The 15,477-nt window shown below is 38.1% G+C and overlaps 1 long non-coding RNA gene and 1 other non-coding gene across 2 annotated transcripts; one reads left to right on the top strand and one right to left on the bottom strand.

The window, feature by feature from the left end:
* Positions 1-2,412: 2,412 nt before the first annotated feature.
* On the top strand, positions 2,413-2,484 carry trnap-cgg (transfer RNA proline (anticodon CGG)). The gene has a single exon. It is a non-coding gene; the product is annotated as a tRNA-Pro (tRNA).
* An 8,006-nt stretch (positions 2,485-10,490) lies between these two features.
* Positions 10,491-11,091, bottom strand: LOC116677744 (uncharacterized). Its single transcript, XR_004329046.1, has 3 exons — positions 10,835-11,091; positions 10,626-10,719; positions 10,491-10,536 (listed from the first exon to the last, which is right to left on the bottom strand). It is a non-coding gene; the product is annotated as an uncharacterized LOC116677744 (long non-coding RNA).
* Between the last annotated feature and the right edge of the window lie 4,386 nt (positions 11,092-15,477).

Raw genomic sequence — 15,477 nt, 5'->3', positions numbered from 1 at the left:
TGGCAGGTGTCTGTTTAAAAGGGAGTGACTGACAATAAACAATAAAAAAAAAACTATCTAAAGACATATTGTCTATCTGAAAGATTCTTTTGCATCTTGTTTCACGTTCAGAACCTGACCTCCATCTATTTTTATTTACAGTATGAATCCATTTATGTTAAAGACTACATGGGTACAGAGGTTCCATATGTGTAGTAGTTATCACGTCTGCTGTACATGCAGAAGGTCTGGGTTCAATCCCTGTGGAACCAGAGTGTTGTATTATTTGGATCCTGTCAACCTGTGAAGTCTATCACTGTAAAAAGTCTTCTAAGAAACGCTATTAATGTTTGTTGTAACAAAACTTGAAATAATAACAACATATGCATGTAGTCTGACACTCACAGGGCATTTGAGTATTTCTGTTTTGCAGTAGCCTAGTGAAGTAAAGAATCGTGCTCTATTCTGAAAACTAAACGGAGGAGCGAGTGCCAGTGTTGTCTCGGTCTAACATATTTCTAACATTTCATATTTCATACCACGCCATGAATCGCTCAGTTCACTTCCCGTACTCAAGTAGAGTACAGATACTTAAACTAAGTATCTGGTAAAAGTAGAAGTACTGATTTAACTTCTTACTCAAGTAAAAGTAACAAAGTACAGGCTTGGAAATTTACATAAAGTATAAAAGTAAAAGTAGCAAACTACTTGAAAAAGGTTGACTGACTACACCACTATCATTTCATCTCAACTGTTTACTTCATTTCTATCCTGAAAAATACAAGTCAACAGCTCCATCTTCTGGCGAGTCAGCAGAGAGTGATAACTGGGGCAGTTGAAGTTTGCAGATAATGTAGCTGAACAAAAAAACATTAAAAAGAGACAATAGTTACATGTGAATAGGTCCGTTTATCATCATATGCCACTTTACCACACATCTCTAGGCTATGTAACATTAAATAAAATGACAATTCTGATGATTTTCTAATAAAACTGATTAAAAATTGCAATCCATTACTCTTTACATGATTTGTTAAACTTTATCTTTTTCTGTCCTATGATTACATGTTTCTTTGGAAATGTGACTTCAATGATCTGATAGTAGATAATCCTGTCTTTTTAAATAATCTTTTATTTTTGCTTCTTGCAACAGGACTTCATAGTGCTTTAAATAATTATGTCATGAAGACATTATACTGTATGTTAACCAGGGATCACATATGAATGACACTAAATTGAAATGATTACAACAACTAAAGGGCCCTAGATCTTTTTTGTAGTGACAGTTTTATGGGAAACAACTACAGTTCACAGCTGATGTTTTTCTATACTTGATGGGCAAGTGTTTATCTTTAAAATGACTAAGTGCATGAACAAATTAACGACTGGATGTGCCAGAACTTTCTGAAATAAATGAAGGAAAAACTGAGGTGGGTGTTTTGGAGCAAAAGAGGAACGATTAAAAGTCGGCGCTCAGCTTCAAACAACAATGTTAAAAACAACAGACAAAGCCAGAAATCTTGGTGTAGTCATGGACTCAGACCTGAATTTAACAGCCACATTAAGACAATTACAAAGTCAGCCTACTATCACCTTAAGAATATATAAAGGGTTAAAGGACTTATGTGTCAACAGGATTTGGAAAAACTGGTCCATGCTTTATCTTCAGTAGACTTGACTACGTAACGGGGTCTTTACAGGTCTCCCAAAAAAATCCATCAGACAGCTGCAGCTGATTCAGAATGCTGCTGCTCGGGTCCTCACTAAGACCAAGAGACTGGATCACATCACTCCAGTTCTGAGGTCTTACACTGGCTTCCTGTGTCTCAAAGAATTGATTTCAAAATACTTTTGCTAGTTTACAAATCACATCTTTTGATCTGCTAATACACTATGACCCCCCCAGACCATCGTCATCTGGGAAGGTCTGCTTTCTGTCCCAGAGTCAGACTAAACAGGGGGAAGCATTTTAAGCTTGTTGAGTATTTCATTAGCATTGTGTTGGGGTGATGGGCGCAGGTGGGGCTCAAAAATTTCCTTCCCCCGATTCACTTTCACTTTTTACTGACAAAATCAAGTCTGTGTTTTGGTAAAAATATTTTGTATGAGATGGTTTCCTGCTGCAAATGATATCGGAAAGCTGAATCTGGCAGTAGAGCCATGAAAAGACCCGATGCCAATCTACTTGACCATAGTCTTTCAAGTCAGTGACAAATCCAAGCTGCATTTCCTTTTTACCAAAATTCAAGTTCCAATGTTGGTAAAATGTTTTGCTTCAAAAGTAGTCTTTCGTCCAATATAATCAGAAAGCTCAGTCTGGCAGTGTTGCCATAAAAACACTACATGCCAAACCAACTACTTAACAATTGCCTTTTGCGTCACTGACTGATCACATTTACTTTATGGAAAATAACTCTTATGCTGTTTTAATGTGGCTCGTTGGTCTAGGGGTATGATTCTCGCTTCGGGTGCGTGAGGTCCCGGGTTCAACTCCCGGACGAGCCCTGAAGCAAGGTGCTGTTCCAACCCTAATCTTTACTTTAAAATCCAGTTTATTGTTAAATTAACCCAGATTAGGAACCAGCACAATTGTAGTACAGCATGTTGGCAATTTTCATATCCTGCTTCAACTGCACGCAATAGAAAAAAACTGGGAAAAGATATGAGGAACAATGAGCAGGACATGACTCTCCTTGTTCATTGGTCTAGGTTTATGATTCTCGCTTAGGAAGGCAGCTATGTCCTGGATGAGACTACTTTGCATATAAGTAGAGGAATGGATTGAATAATCATAACAACAATCATAATAGTTTATTTATTGAATATGATGGAAAAGAGTGTCACATGCGAGGCAAATTCATCACAATACTACTATCACTTCTTAGTGGCAAAATCAAGTCGCTTTCCAGCCGCTGCATTTATCAATGTACGATCATTCTTACGCTCTGATTGGTGTGATCCGAACGTTTCATGAATATCATGTAAAGCCTGTCGTAAAAGGATTTCTGCGCTCATATCTACCTCACCTCTTTTTTTTGTTTCTTGTTATGTCTCGGCAAGAAGTATTATGCTTTTGGGTCGTCCGTCCGTCTCTACATCAGAATCAGAAATTCTTCATTGATCCCTGAAGGGAAACTCTGGAAGAAACTTCTCCTTCTAGCCGGATTTCAGCTTTGAGCCTCTACAGTCCTCTACAGTCCTACGCTCTACCAACTGAGCTATCGAAGGGAGCTAGCAAATGTATGTGCACTTTCCATTCTTGTGAATGTGATAACACAGGACCCCCTGGAGGTGCTTTCAGGAGCGCACTTCACAGTCTCAATGCCCAGATGTATTACAAGATTTGAAGTGAACATTTGAGATGACCAGTGATGGTGGTATAGTGGTGAGCATAGCTACCTTCCAAGCAGTTGACCTGGGTTTGATTCCCAGCCATCGCAGTAGCTTTCTTTGAGTTGTGTTAGTTGCTTTTTTTACAAGAAGTCAGCAGAAAGGTTACTTGCCCAACCTGGTTTGATAAAATCTCTTTGAGCTGCACGATTATGGCCAAAATGATAACGACAAATACTTTGATCAATATGGAGATCACGATTAATAATCACAATTATTTGTTGATTTTCTACTCCAAAGTGCTGGAAAGGAAGGTTTCACCAATTGTTGAACCTCAGGTTAACAAGGAACAATCTCAGCAAGGCGATTGATGGATGATTCTAGTTACTTCACCAAGTTCAGCCCATTGATACAGCTGTAAGAGATCACATTGGTTGGCTTCCAGCTGTGTAATAAATGTAGATGGCAGTGGTGGGATTTGAACCCATACCTCCAGAGAGACTGAAACCTTAACCCAGCGCCTTAGACCACTCAGCCACACTACATGCAAGCATTAGTTCTCCACATCGTGACAAACACAGGCACCGTAACTAACGGTATGCTTATAAATGTTAATGGAAAAGAAAACCTTCGTAAGGAAAAAGCCAATAGCTACATCCCCTGAAGATTTTCAGATTTTTTTTTTCTTTTTCCTGAGAAAGACTTAGACTTATTTTTACCAATCCTTTGGGATGACTCCCACAAGGATATTGAAATATCACTGAATAAAAGAAGAAACCTGGGTAAAACATGTAATGTTAATGTTGTATATGGCTTCAAAACCTGTAAATGCAACTGCGGTGGCTGGAAATCAAACCTGGGCAAAATGCATGCACTGCTATGGTATAAATCATAGTCAAAACGTAAAACACCTGCTGTCTTTCTAGTGGACAATACAACGTTCACTGCAAATCTTGTAACACAGTACTCCAAAGTACCTATGAGATAACACAATATTGTTTGTGAAGGCACATCTGTGATTTGGTAAACCGTGAGGTGTCATTTGTTTGCTGCCACTCTTAAAGATCACCTTTCGTTGTCGGCAGGACTTGAACCTGCGCGGGGAGACCCCAATGGATTTCTAGTCCATCGGCTTAACCACTCGGCCACAACAACCTGAAAAGCAGCATTGTATATGTCTGCTCAAATGTTCATAAACTTTAAACAAATTGCAAATCGTAGTGCACTGCCTGTGTCTGTGGATCCTCGTGGAGGCAGCTTGATTGATTGATATGCTCCCTTATTTGTACCATAACAGAGATCTATTATTTTTTCCAATTTGGTTGGGCAAGTAACCTTTCTGGTTACTTTGTGACAAATAAAGCAAGTAACCACACAACGAAAACTACTGCTATGCTCACCACTATACCACCATCGCTGGACAATGCATTTGGTATACTTAAAGGTTGGCTTTTTCCTTTTTATTAAATTAAGGCATTAAGATCTTCTAAAAGATGATTTTAATTCCTCTTTTAAGTCAACTTCAGCATGGGTTCCTAAACGCATGCTTACCACTGTATGCATGTATACCTGCATGCATTTCAAAATGTAGGCCAAGTATGTACTTTAAAAAAAGAAACAGAGCCGTATTGACACAAAAAAAGAATTTGACAGCAGAAAGCACCATTTTAAGGACACACAGTAGACCTACAATGAAATTGTAATTGCACTGCTTTGAAAATAGTAAGAACCTTCTTCATCACAAACCTGATGGTGCAGTACTTGATCCACATGGATCCACTTGCTGTCCCTCTGGCTGTTCCTCTCTCTGTCCCATTTAAGGTTTCTTCCTCCTCACTCTCTTCTTCATGCTCTTTACCCTCTTCTTCACCTTCCTCACCCTCTGGAATATCCCTCTTTGTGTCAGAGCCCTCACTTTCATCACATGCCCTCTCTCCAAACTCCCAAAACTCCTCTGGCTCTCCCTCTTCCTGCTCTTAAGTCCCTTGATTTGTTTCTCTCACTGCTGTTTTTCTCACTTTCTGTTTAATTGGGGCTCTATATCGCTTCCTCATTTCATGATAAATATTAGAAGAAGAAAAAACTTAGGGGTATGCATTACATTTCCCTCCCTACTCAACACGGACATGAAGCCTGTTGATTACTTTACACAAATGTAGCTATTTGTTATCGCAATGCAACACCAAAGAGGAATGAAATTACGTTTTAACATCACAACATTGTGTAGACCTAGCAAGGAATGTGACATTTGGATTTTTGCTTCTGCTTCGATGAGTTTGATAGATAGATAGATAGATAGATAGATAGATATTTATTGATCCAAAAAAAGGGAAATTATAGTGTTACAGCAGCGTACAACAGTCACACAGTACAGACTAAAAATATAAATGAAATACACGTACAATATACATGAAAAAATAATAATAATACACAGTAAAAACTGAAGTGTTAATTTAACTCCTATAGAGTTGAAATTGACTCCGTTTCAGATAACATTTGGTCCCGCTCAAAATCTGTGTAAAATTAACTCTTTGGTCAGTGTTAAGTTTTTAGAGTTAATTCTACTCAATATTGTGTAAAAAATAACAATGAAATGTGTAAATGTATTTAACACTGTAGTTTAATTGCACTGTTAAGAGTAATATGATCACACTGTAGAGTTAATTTTTTATTACAATTTTTACTACAATTTTCCTTTAAAAAATGACACTTTGAATGTAATATTTACTTTTCATTTCTCAGTGATTTAAAAAATTATAAATCATAAGATGCAGTGTTACTGAATTATAGAACTATCAACTACAATCAAATGAAAACAAGCACAATCACAATAGATCACAGCGCTCACCATTTATTTTAACAAAAAAAAGAAAGCATTTCGATGTCAGTGAAATTACATTGCAAACCCATTGCCTTGTCTCTGACAGAAACATATCTTCATCATAAATGTTTACCAGAGAAAGCAATATGGCACGATGAGGAGAGTTGTGTCATTCCCTCCATATGACATTTGTATGTCAAAAGGCCTAGGGTAATGCAGGTTGTCGACATGAAAAAAAACATAATCCTGCTTTGATTTGATCACCTCATAAGCATGGAAATGTTCTTGAAAAGTTACTGTAACTAAAGGCACTGTGAGTAGCAACAGTTTTTCAAACATTATCAGAACTGACTCAATCTGATAAAACACGGGCACTTCAGATTCAACTTTCCCACAGATAACCAAGTTTGGTCGATAAACAAACCCATTATGTTTAGCCCAATTAACCTTCATAACCTGAATGCTGATGGGCACTTGCATTGCCATAGCAATTCCAGAACCTCCTTTTACCATATTTAAAGACACCATTTTTCTGGACCAATGTCAAACCGACTAAAAGTTGTTGAATTTCGCCAACTATATGCCATATGAATCTGATGCTTTTTTGCAAGCGTTTTGGTAATATTTTTAAACGATTTAAGCTGTTTTTTGAAAAAATTATGCTTGCCTTCATACCTCATACACCAACTATGAAGGACAGGCCCAATTTTTTGGATGCAGCGGGGATAGTGGACAAGAAAATGATGCTTTGGTAAAAGGTTTTTCTGAGGATACAACTTTTTAAAACAGTGTGTGGTGATCCACAATAAATGTTTTAAATATACACATAAACCTTGAGATAACATAGGCGAGAATATGATGTTTATTATTTGAAGAAGTAAAAGAAGCAGGCTCCAGTGTTGGTCAGTAGAAGTAAACAAATCTCCAAAGATAAGAGGAACATTCCTAAGTAAGCACCAGGACTGAACTGCATTCAGTCCCAGATCATTAGATCCTTCACTTAAATTAACAGCTACAGGTCTGTTGTTTCTCTCCATGAAACCATAATCAAAACTTTGTATTCTTGAATGTATTTCTGCTGATGTAACATGCTTTTCCTTCAAATACAGAAATAATAACTTCAATTCGTACTGGCCCACCCCTTCTAACACATCATGCATCACATCAACTGAGAAGTTCTCTGTTGTGTGAAAATACTCCAATGAATTTAATATGCATGACCTTTTCACACCAAAAACATAGGGAAGGGATGGATTACAAGCCATTTCTTGACAGTGAGCAGTGTGTACATCTTTGGTGCTAAAACTATTTTGGAAGAGTCTTCAGAGAATTCTGTCTGAAAGTCCTCCTTTTCCGCTAAACAGAACCTGCAACAGTACCTTGCACTGAAAGACTCCACTAGACCAAACAAACAATGCAATCCCAAATTATCACCAGTAACCTGCACTACAGTGCCACGAACAAAACCATTGTATAATGGAATCTCAATACCATCACTCTCTAACACTTTAATATCTCGAACATTGGGAGCAAAAATTTCACTAAAACCATAACGTTTAACATCTTGAGCATGAAATAAGGCGCACAGGTGTATGTTAGCTAAAAAAGAATTCCATTTTGGAGAGAAGTTTCTTAAAGTAAAATATACTCCACCTAATTTATGAATACCTCGCTTTGGACCCAGAGGGTTGGCGACCTCAAAGTCATCATAGAACATCTGGATCTGTATTGTCTGCTTCTCAGTTGAGAACAGGGGGTGACTTTTAAAAAAAGATCCATCACAAATATCTCTCAGTCTAGAGTCGCTGGTTGCTGAGCGTTGCAACATTTCTGCAACATACGGACTTTTAAATATTGACTGCAGTGTAGATAAAATTGGAATATACATGAATTTATCTTGAACTACTACCTGATCATATGTTCCAGTCTTTTTATTTCGTCTTGTGTCAAATCTTGAACCAATCACACATTCAATTGGTTCAACCATTTCCCACTTGTCAGTCATAAATTTTGATCGTTTGTATTCCGAATTTAGAATTGTGAAAGGATTCTCTAACCCCTCAAAACACGCCTCAACTTTCTTGCACATTTCCGTTTCTCTTTCATTACTAAATACATGCTTTATCACTGTCTCTTTAGCATGCTGATGGATATCTTGAACAATCTCTTCCATGGAAGTCACTACAGAATTCAGTGTACTTTGAGCAACACCTGCTGCCTTTAGATCAGAAATTACAGCTGAACAACTATTTACAATGTATGGCGAAGATAACTGTGACTCGGCCTCTAACTCTTCAGTCGACTCTTCAACATGAAAAACATTACTTGTATTGATGGTGCTTTGAGGATATGAAAGATCAGATTCCACAGAATCAACTAAACTGCTTCCATGGCACTTATTAAGATGCTTTCTTAAACCTGAAAAACTACCAAAAGAACGTGAGCATCCTTCTTGACCACACTTCAAAAAAAGAGTCCTGCCTGTACATAGTCCATGAATTACCTTAAAGTGCTTAACAAGGTTGTTTGGACTTCCATGGTCACTTTTGCAAAGAAAACACTTCATAGTTTTATCTCAACTAACGCACCATTCTTGCTCGCAACTCCGCAACTCTAGGGGTCTCCTTTGTTTCCCCCATGTCGATGTTATAGATGGTTGTTTGCACAAAAGTGAAAAAGCTGCTCAGGGAAGAACTGTATGACGTACCAAAGACGTAATGGGCTTTAAAGAGTTCGTCAAAGCGCGCCAACTGAACCTTTTGCCTTGCATGGAAGTGCATTCTTGTCAACCACAATGAAGAAGGAGTGAATGGTGCTTTGTGTGGATCCCTGGGCGAGAAGGTAGGGCTGACTGCTTTGGGTGATGTTGTCTAGATGCTGCTGCACACTGGTTCCAACCTACAACAAAACACATTTAACAGAATTGTTTTAGTGACTAATTTCTGACAATAGATCAGATCACCTCAAACTGTGCACAAGATTGAAGTGATGGAAGATATATTTTAAACAACTCTTAAAGGATTAGTTCACTTTGAAAACATTTTTTGCTGATAATTTACTCACCCCCATGTCATCCAAGATGTCCATGTCTTTCTTTCTTCATTTAAAAAAAAAAATCAAGGTTTGAGGAAAACATTACAGGATTTTTCTCCATATAATGGACTTCAATGGGGACCAATGGTTTGAGGGTTTTGAAAACGACCGTTTGTTTTGCTAGATAAGAACTTTATTTCTCTGCTGAGATCATGTCGAGACTTTGAAGCTACATTGAGACAGACTTGAACCCTCAAACCATTGGTCCCCATTGAAGTCCAGTATATGGAGAAAAATCCTGTAATGTTTTCCTCAAACCTTTTTGACTGAAGAAAGAAAGACATGAACATCTTGGATGACATGCGTGTTAGTAAATTATCAGCCAAAATGTTTTTAGAAGTGAACTAATCATTTAAGCATACCTTTTGAAATCTGATGAGCAGATCTACAGCTTGATATGCAGACAGCTTTCCCGGCCTCTTTCTACCTTGTGCAGATGGTGGTAGCAAATGTAGCAGCAGCAAGATGGCAGACATGTCACTGTCCCAGCCTACAAATAAGTGAATAAAAACCTGGTTAACATTATACCATAGTAGGCATTCAAATTGACAACTAGCACCAATATGGAAATGTACACTTTCTACACACCTACTTAACCCACAATAAAAAGTAAAACAGTTCCATTCATACCATTCTCAACTTCAGCAGTTGACTCAGCATTGCGCATCAAATCCAAGAGTTCTGTGGTGGGTACAAGTCCATGGCTTTCCTTTATTACTTTTGCTTTGAAAGTGGTTGGCCACTTCTCCAAAAATTTGTTGGCCGTGGCCTCACCAAACAGAAGTCTGAAATCTTGTTCTATCTGCAATGTAACACACATAGACAGAAGTGATGAGTGATACATAATGCTACATTGGATATTTTGGTGATGCAATGAATTATTAAGATGTCATACCAGTCCTGGTGTGTCCAGAAATCGTGGGAAGACCAAGAAGACATCTGATGATTTGGCTTCATCGTTGACCATTGCTTGCCGATATATGAAGGTCATTTTCATCTTCTCACGGACAGTCTTTTCATCAGAAGAGTGTTTTAAAACAGCAATAGCTGCTTCCACATCCTCATCAGACAGCTCTCTATCATTGGCGAAGGGCTGACGACCACGGCCTGGCCCACCAACTTAAGAGAAAATACAATGTTAAGAACTAATTTCTGTACAATTCACAGGTTATAATCACATGTCACTGATCAGTAAACATACCTTTAGGAGATTTGCTGACTGAGGCACCTCTTTCCTCTGCTGATTTTCTCTGTATGGTCTTCAATTGCCATGCAAGGTATCCCGAACCACTCTCCGGATCGTAGTAATGTTCCTATGCAATTATAATAATTTATAAAGGAGTACTATTAACATTTCAAACAGTGAATATGTGCATAATGTTGCACTAACCCATTTACTTACATATCCATGTTGTGAGTATGGGTCTTCTAGATAGGGAAACAAGGTTACTATCCCCTGTGCATACATCACTCTAACACTTTTGGGGGGGGATGTCCTAGCAAATTAATTCAAAGTTAACATCATACTCAATTGACATTGCACAACACAATTTACATAATTAATAACTGTAAAATAATAACAATGTTTCTTTATAGCCCCTTAATGCTTACCCATGTGTTTCTGTCATCTCAGCAGCAAGTATGTTAATCATCTGTCTTCTGGTGGCATCTGTCAGAGATTTGGTTTTTCCATACTCTTGCATAATGCGTTCACCACCAGGTTTTGATGTTAGGATTTTTTCAATCAACTATAGGTGGAATAAAATGTGCTTTCCGTTATTGTGAAACCATATGTAATGTTGAAAAAAATACTTATCTAGAACACTTCCCATGGTGAAACAACATTCAGATTGGACTTAACAGCAATTTCCACCACTTACCAATTTTGCCTCGTAGTTAGGGTGACCACCCGTCCCGCGTAGCGCGTGCACGCACAGCGTTTGAAGCCCAATTCACGCGTCCCGCAAATTGAGACCGTGTCACGCACAATCAACGCTTGCTCAAAAAAAAAAAGTTGGTCGCTCTATATCTTGGAGCCCAGGCAGCCAAACGAACATTAGGCTCGTTGGACATGAACTGCGCCTGTAAAGTAGACGAGAGCAGGCGGCAGCAGCCGGGGGGTGGTGGGGGGGGGGACACTAAAAGCTGCGGTAAAGTCAGGCAGTTTCCAGCCGATTCCAGAACAGGAAGGGACTTTAACACTGTGGTGCGATTCCGATTTAATAAAATATAATCAGACCCACATATCAGCTGGTACACAGTCTCTAGTTTTAATTGTAGCTCTCAAAGTGTTCTACATGAGATCTGATGCTGATTTTAATTAACAACAGACTGGAGATGATCTGTGATCTGAACGGATTTAGTCTCTCTGACTTCTAAACGTCTCTATCAGCCATGTACAGAATATGACTTTAAATCAGCCAAATAGTTAAAATCCCTCCGATTCGTTGTCATGACAGCGCAGGCACGTGCATACCAGACACTGGGAAGGGACTTTTAGGAACGGGCTTTCCAATTCAAAAACTGGAGAAAGAGCCCGAGTCTGAGCAGTCTGAGCCCCCCCACCATCAGTTAAAAAGAGAAGGTGGGTACAAGGAAGACTGGGAAGACTCTTTTGTTTAAACTGTTCCTGTGGTGTTGAGCAACTACAATTCCTGTTAGTCCTATAATTTTATATTATAATGTATTTAAAGTGAATAATTGTAATGAAAAATAAATTAAATAGCTAAAGTAAATCGTAAGTGGAAGTGCATCTGTCAATTATATTATAATTGTATGAGATTTCAAAATATTAATCTTTATTTAGAAAAAAATACACATTGGTTGGCCTATTCATGAGCTTACATCAGCAGTTACACATGTTCAGGGGCATAGGGCGTTATTAATATACCATGTAAGGTGCTAGAAATGGGTAAACCAGTATTAGTGAGTCTGCCTGTGGGGGGGGGGGGGGCACCGCTTCGCCAGGCAGTGTCCCACATTGTCCCTCAGAAACATACCACTTGTCCCCCCTTGGGCTTATTAGCAGGTGGTCACCCTACTCGTAGTTTATGTGGCATGGCCTTTTAGGCTGGCTTCCTTCGTCAGCGGCTACTTCTTCAACAGGGTCACCCATCATTAAATTCAGGATGATGGTGTCATCAGATGTACCCGAGCATGATGATGATTGAGAGGCACCTGTTCATTATGAAATATGTACAAAATATAAACACATTACAAGAATCAGTTATTTTTAAGACAATAAATATTCTCATTCCGGCCTTTAAACTAAACAAAATAATTTGTGAATTGTCTGAATAAATACCAAGTCCTCCATTGCCCAGCATGATTCTGAAAGTTCCAGGTGACTCCTTCACTATTTCTTCAAAAACCTCTGTGTCAACTTCTGTGTCTGACTGGTCATAAACCTTAATGTCTGGCTGCCTGCTTTCTGGTATGTTGAATTTTAGACATGCTGTTTAAAAAAGTTTAATAAAGAAAAAACATTACTTTGTCACAAGAATCAATGGTCATATTTAATTTTGTATTCAAAAAAAGATGAAAGACCTGCACCGGAGTTTGAACAGCAATGATTATTGACCTAACTAGATATCATAGCATAATAGGTTAATGCTGTATTATTTTGTTATTGGGTGATGTATATTGCTTTAACCTAATGTACCCACCTTCTTTCAAGAAAGCATCGAATGTCAGCTCAGACAGCTTGACGTATTTCTGCTCTTCCCCGAATTGAACACGCAACAGCATTTTGCCCCTGTTAACATAGAAAATATATTCAAAATCATAATTTAGGGCTAGTTCAAATAAAAGTTACCTATCATTTCTCTCAGTACTGGCAATGCACTAGATGTTACACGGTTACAAAGGGCGGCTGAAGAAGACAAAGTTGTGCTGGTTGAATAACGTTTGGCTATTTTCTGCAGCAAATATAGGTTTAGGCTAGTTAAATTTTAGAGGCACGTACGTTGTCTCATTAGCTAACGTTACCAAATAGCTGTGCCAAAGTTAGATATTTTAGTTCGAACAGTAACCTTAACCCGTTAAAATAGCCATGTTAAACAAACAAGTACATGCAATCAGTGATCTAATTATCGTTTATATAAGACCAACATTAACTATCAGAAGCATGCAATTGCTAACATTGCCAGTAACGTTATAACGTTATAAACAGATTAACGTTGCCTGGGAAGCTAGAAAATACATTAGCTATGAAAAGCTGTTAACTGTATTAAATATTTGTTGTTATAGCGACCGAGCTAACGTTATTTTACGCATAAATCGTTCATAAGTGAAAATATTGCAACACCACGTGATATTGAAATGTTGAAATCAACGACATGGATTGCTAGCTGGTTAACGTTAAGGTTACGTTAATACCCTTGACTCATATCAGCAAAACTTTAAAATTATGTAACTTAACGTTAAAAATATCGTTTTGGTGTTAAAAACACAGGGATGTTACTTACCAAGTTGGTATAACGCTCATTCGCAGTCTTCCTCCACCGACATGTGCCAAACTTCAGCACAGCAGAATGGCGGATATTCATCACTGCGCTTAGAGTTGAAAATGCTACGTTTCTGCAGATTTTTACACTCACTTTTAACTCCACTGATAGAGCAACTTTACTCTTCAAAATGTTGAAAATACTCTATCTGGGTTAAAATATGTTTACTCTGAAATATTAACACCCCATTTTTTACTGTGTAATCAGCAATAAATATAACAATTTCTGATCAATCCATATCAATTGCATGCTTAAAATAAATACCGGTTAAAGCCCCCCCCCCCCCCATTTCAAGACAACCCGACCCACTTCAGGGTTAAATCTGACCACTTCCGGTTTAGGCCCCAGTCCGAGTACGGATCCGGATACAGATAATTCATATGGTAAACAGATACAGATACAGATAATGCTGTACTCGCTCATCCCTACTAAACATGAAATCAAACCGGGTCCGTACAATGTAAAATATGACTGATTTTCGCAGTTGAAAGTACCTTTGTTCATAAGAAGATGGACCCCTGTCATTTGAGCCTTGATTTAGAATAATAATTTTAACATACTGTGATATGCAATGGTTTATTTACCCTGATTCCATGTAATCAACATATGTTTTGAATGACGTTCAACCACAAGAGGACCCTTATATTTTGTCCTATGAAATGCTGCTTTTTGGATGCTTTTATATAGGCCTTAGTGGTCCCCTAATACTGTATCTGAAGTCTCTTTTATATAAGCCTTAGTGGTCCCTAATACTGTATCTGAAGTTTCCTATATATAGGCCTTAGTGGTCCCCTAATACTGTATCTAAAGTCTCTTTTATATAGACCTTAGTGGTCCCCTAAAACTGTATCTGAAGTTTCTTTTATATAGACCTTAGTGGTCCCCTAATACTGTATCTGAAGTCTCTTTTATATAGACCTTAGTGGTCCCTAATACTATATCTGAAGTCTCTTTATATAGACCTTAGTGGTCCTCTAATACTGTATCTGCAGTCTCTTTTATATAGACCTTAGTGGTCCCTAATACTATATCTGAAGTCTCTTTTATATAGGCCTTAGTGGTTCCTACTACTGTATTTGAAGCTTCATTCCAAAAAGTCAGCCTTGGCAAAGATTTACAGACCCTAGAGCCAGTACCACAATGAGCTTTTCTTAGGATTTGCCAATTCTGTAGCTTTAAATTCTATTGAGGAGGAGAGGGGGGGCAAGGTGGGGGTTTGTGGAGGGTGGCCTTAACCAACTGCCATGCTTTGGTTATTTGCAAGACATGATGTCTCTCTCTTTCTCATGCATGCAAGGCAAGGCAAGGCAGCTTTATCTGTATAGCACATTTCAGCAACAGGGCAATTCAAAGTGCTTTACATAAAATCAGTTAAACAGATAAAACACAAGTACAAACAGTTAAAAATCATAAGCATTAAAAAACGATTAAATAAATGAATAGACAGTTAAAAACAAAATAGAAACATTAGGACACATAAAACACAAGAATAAAAGTTACAGTGCATCATAAGAAATTTAAAGAAATGAGCATTCATTTAAAGAAAGGCAGCATCAAAAAGGAAGGTCTTCAGCCTTGATTTAAAAGAACTGAGAGTAGCAGCGGATCTACAGGTTTCTGGGAGTTTATTCCAGATATGAGGAGCATAGAAACTGAAAGCTGCTTCACCCTGTTTAGTTCTGACTCTGGGGACAGAAAGTAGACCTGTCCCAGATGACGTGAGAGGTCTGGGAGGGTCATAGTGTAGTA

Source organism: Etheostoma spectabile, unplaced genomic scaffold (assembly GCF_008692095.1).
Source record: "Etheostoma spectabile isolate EspeVRDwgs_2016 unplaced genomic scaffold, UIUC_Espe_1.0 scaffold00005705, whole genome shotgun sequence".
NCBI lineage: Eukaryota > Metazoa > Chordata > Actinopteri > Perciformes > Percidae > Etheostoma > Etheostoma spectabile.
Note: the sequence above shows the minus strand (reverse complement) of the source record. Positions and strands in the feature narration are given on the sequence as shown.